This window comes from Periophthalmus magnuspinnatus, chromosome 16 (genome assembly GCF_009829125.3).
Source record: "Periophthalmus magnuspinnatus isolate fPerMag1 chromosome 16, fPerMag1.2.pri, whole genome shotgun sequence".
In the NCBI taxonomy this organism is placed as follows: Eukaryota; Metazoa; Chordata; class Actinopteri; order Gobiiformes; family Gobiidae; genus Periophthalmus; species Periophthalmus magnuspinnatus.
Window position 1 is genome coordinate 33914774 of NC_047141.1, and position 5175 is coordinate 33919948.

Here is a 5175-nt window from a genome sequence, read left to right on the forward strand (position 1 = left end):
CACACCACTTTCATACTAGGCAATGTGGGTGAAGTGTCTTGCCTAAGGACACAACGACAGAACTTGGTCCGAGCGGGACTCGATCCTCTGACCTTCGGGTTGGGACCAACACTCAACCACTGAGCCACTGTCGCCCCATAATGACCAGAATTCAAGAAGTTATGAGTAAATAAATAAATAATATATTTAATCACACTTCAAGTTTTATAAACAGGTTTTAATTTTTGTATTTAATAATATTTTTTTTTTCCAGTGACCGAATCCACGTGAACATTTCTCATCCATTTTTCCCATAAACTTTCTGAAAAAGGCACATATGAAAAATACATATGTTAAAGGCGAACTGAAAACACTTAGGCTGAGTTCTTCTCTCAAACTGAAAACACTGTGTTCCACCTTGTGATGTCATCATGTGGTGATACAGGAAGTGCTCCACTGTGTTTTTAAACTCCACACACCTTAATTTATAGAATCATTTGGATCATTTCAGTCCTGGAGTTGTCTCTTATCTCGACTGAACTAAAGGTAAAAGGAGGAGTTACTGTGAAAACTACCACTTGATGACATCACAATGTGGAACAGAGCATTTTGAGCTTTGCAGATGTAACAGACTAATAATAAAGTGACTCAAACATGTGTGAATGAAACAAAACACAACTCCAGGTCTGTTTGTGAGGACGTTAGAACATGGATTAAAGCTACAGTTTTGTGTGATAAAAGACTTTTCACATTTGAATTTTTTGAAATGTCTGTGGGAAAAATGAAATGAACTGTTGAGCTCCATTATGACCCAAGACGAAAGAAAAAAATAGGCAGCATTTTGTATCGTCTTTGCACTTTGTTAATGCAGCTGGTCTGTATCTGAACATGTTCAGTTTTCTCACAGATTTCTTGTTCAGTCACGTTTGGCTTTGGTCAAAGAACAAAAACTCTGCTCACACTGGCACCGCTGTGGTACAAAAACAAATGCTTTGATTTTTAGGTTAAATATTAATAACAAACCTCTTTTAAATCAAATATGCACATAAATATTTTACTCATCTGTTTCATAAAACTGTGAAATTCTTGGTTTAGACCCGATGTTTTCAACAGATTTACATTTGTCAAGTTTGTGAAGAGAAACAGGAAGTGTCCCCGGGTCCGTGCGCCCCCGGGTCCGTGCGTCCCCGGGTCCGTGCGTCCTGTCCAACCAGGAAGTAAATTTATACTTTAGGAATCATTTATGGAAATGTAAAACTAAATTTAAATCAAACCTGTTCTTCAAAGAAACTTTTCAAATGTTTAAGCATTTGACGTACACGCCCACGAGGACACGCCCGCTATGACACGCCCACTATGACACGCTCACTATGATGTACACATTTCCTTCTCCAGTTTTATTATTTTATTGTGATTTAAAATCTGCAAATTATGACATAATGAATCAGAGATGAGAACCATAGAGACACAAGCACAATATGACTGATTTAAAAATATCCACCGTGTTTACTCCGTCTATGCACGTCCTGGTTTAGGGTTTCAGTCCTGGTTTAGTCCTGGTTCAGTTCTGGTTTAGTCCAGTTTCAGTCCAGTTTCAGACCAGTTTCAGTCCTGGTTCAGTCCTGTTTCAGTCCAGTTTCAGACCTCTTTCAGTCCTGTTTCAGTCCAGTTTCAGACCTCTTTCAGTCCTGTTTCAGTCCAGTTTCAGTCCAGTTTCAGTCCAGTTTCAGACCTCTTTCAGTCCTGGTTTAGTCCAGTTTCAGTCCAGTTTCAGTCCTGGTTTAGTCCAGTTTCAGTTCTGTTTTGGGCCGATAGTTGGTGCCAGTTTCAGCAGAGTGTGTTCCTGTGGGTGTGTCGTCGGCACCGTAGATGTTGTGAATACTTTTGTAACATAAAGACTTGTACAGAGATTTTTCCTAAAGTCTCCGGATCGTTGCCTGATATTCCTGATCCGTGCTGTAGTTCCTCTGTTAAGGCATGTTCCCTCGGGCGGCTTTACGTTTCAGGCTCCCACTTATTACAATGGGACTGGACTCAATTTAAATAATAATAATAATCATTATTATTATTATTATTATTATTATTATACTTTTATAGAACAAATGAGATGTTTACTTTAAAGATGCACTATGTAACTTTTCACTACTTGCTCGTCTCCATAGAGATGTTATTGCTCTGCCTGGAATGTTCCTTAGTATGGCATTAAGCATTTTATTCAATTGCACTCATTTTTATTGCCCAAAAATAACTTCTTCTTGCTGTGTCTGGGCTCTCCTCTCCACAGAACTGGCTGTAACTTGGCCTAGTGGCGTCACCTGTCAAGAAAACAGATGAGTTTAATGCCACACTGTGGAATATTCTAGACAACAGTAACATAGTAAACACACTCACACAAACACACACACACACACACACTCTCTCACATACACACACAGACATACACTCTCACACACACACCCCCTCTCACATATATATACACACACACACCCCACACCCCCCCCCCCCACACACACACACACACACTGGGGTGAGGGGGGTTGAGTGTCTTGCCCAAAGACACAACAGCAGCGTTCATCTGTGGAGCTGGAATCGCACCGTCGACCTGTGGATCTGACGCTCGATCTGTGATGTTTATGCCGAGAGCGGGATTCGAACCGACAACCTTCAGATCAATCAACAAACTCTCCACAGAAACACTTTCAAAATGGATAAGTTACACAGTGCAGCTTTAAATAACTGATGATAAATGTTTAAAAATATCCCAGATTGCACTTTATGAGTTTGGATCTAAACACGTGTCAATCGTGTCATGAAGGTTTAGTTCATCATGAAAATACAACTTTACAACAACAATATTAAAATGAAACTCACCTGTGCATGTACTGCTATTGTGCCCCTGTGCAAGACACTGAGGAAGGGCATCTGACGTAAAAGCCGACCAAAACAACACGCAACTCGTCCTGCGTTTTAAAAAAATAAAAACATGAATGAGTAAACATGGTGTTTAAGTGGGAGCCTCTTCAGAATCACCAGCTTTGCGTCGTCACAAACTCCGGTGTAAAATGGCCGTCTCTCCGCACTCGTTTTGGTGTTTTTAATCATTTCTTTTCCTTCGCGCTGGCGTTCCTGGCGTCTCTCTCTCGCTCTGAAATCAGGACCTGTTGTTTTGTAAAAGTTCGCAGACGGATTGATAGACGCCATTTTGCATTTTAACCGTGTTATTACAAAAGTGATTGTACTGTTCTGTAATGTTCTGTAGGAGAAGTGTCATGTAACAGATTTTAAATAAAGTATTCAGGGGTTTAAACAAAATAAAACGGCTTTACTGTTATTAACCTTTTTAAAGATACACTGCGGAGCTTTTCTAGTGTACGTTCTCCGTTTGCCTTGATTGAATGTTTCGCAGCATGGCATTAAATGTTTATACACCCACCGAGACACCAGGTGGCACCAGGTGGTTAAAACTACGTTTTGTTTAATGCCATACTGTGGAACATTCCGGCAGGTGAAGCAATAATCCCTATTTGGACTCCACTAAAAAGTTCCACTGTGCAACTTTAACGTATATTTTTAGTAGGCTTCTGTTTTCAGTTTCTTGTTTATAGCCACAGCTGCCCCGGGGTCGACTGACAGATAAGGTGGGTAAAGTGTCTTGCTCAAGGACACGTAGACTGTATGTATTTGGGCCATGCTGAGATTGAACCACAGACCTTCTGGTTGCGAGGTGAAACGACTGACTGTGCCACCCAGCTGAAGATATTGTTTGTTCAGCTGAAGAAACAAGCTGTTTCTTCAGTTGTCCTCTTTGTTTCCTTTGTGTCCACAGATTTAAACTTCGTCTTTTGGTCACATTTTTCAAGGCACTCAAAGCACTTTACAACAAGGAACCACTCACACATACTCACACATTCACACACACCCCCACACACCCCCACACACACATTCACACACCAAGGTGGGTTAAGTGTCTTGCCCAACACAACAGCAGCATTCATCTGTGTGAGTTAGAATCGCACCGCCAACCATGTCAGTGGATCAGTGGATCTGACGCTCAACCAATGATGTTTATGTCAAGAGCGGGATTTGAACCCCCAACCTTCGGATCAGTGGACAACTCTACCAACTGAGCCACTGTCGCCCCTTTTGACATCAGAACTAAAAAAAGATGGACCAGTGCATCTCCAAATAAAACAAAACACTTTAAACTTGTACTTATTTATGAAACTTCAGTAGTTTTTTCTCCAAATGACAATGACACTGCATAAAAGTTTTAAGAGGAAAAAGAAATTCACATTTTGAGAAACTGAGGCTGAAACGAGGATCATCAGGACAAAAACAGGAATGTGACACCAAAGACCCTCCTGTGTCGGAACTGAACCAACGAAGAAGTACTGGAGTCTGAAGGGCTCTTTAGACCTGGTTTAGACCCGGTTCAGACCTGGTTTAGTCCTGGTTCAGACCCGGTTTAGACCCGGTTTAGACCTGGTTCAGACCCGGTTTAGACCTGGTTTAGACCCGGTTTAGACCTGGTTTAGTCCTGGTTTAGACCCGGTTTAGACCTGGTTTAGTCCTGGTTTAGACCCGGTTTAGTCCTGGTTTAGACCCGGTTTAGTCCTGGTTCAGACCCGGTTCAGTCCTTTCACGTTTAAGGCAAATTCTAGCTGAAATGTAAAATGAATAATGGTCATTTTAAATTACACACTGAAACTGTCCATTTGTTCTGTAGTTAAGAAAAAGTCAAACTGTTTTTAATCAGTGAATTTAAAGTCACACTACGTAACTTTTTTTAGTGTGGAGGGTCCACTTCCTGCTTCTCTCATTTAAATATTATTTCCCGGGTTGTACATGTGTTTTCATTCATACATAGTCCAACCCTAAATAAAAACATGCTTCTTTTTAGCAGGATTGCCGCTCCACAGATCTGATTTGTGCCTTGTGGCGTATCTGCTTGTCTCCATGGAAATGGCTCATTTAAAGTCACTAATAAAAACAAGCAGGTGGCAACAGTTTGAATAGACAAACACAAATAAGAACTGGAATGTTCCACAGTATGACATTAAACTCATCTCCATGGAAACAGGCAGGTCACTTTACAAGGCCATGTTACAGGTCAAATCTGTGGAGAGGCGAGTCCTGAATAATGGCAGAATAGATACGTTTATTGCTATACTGTGGAACTTTCCAGGTAAAGCAACG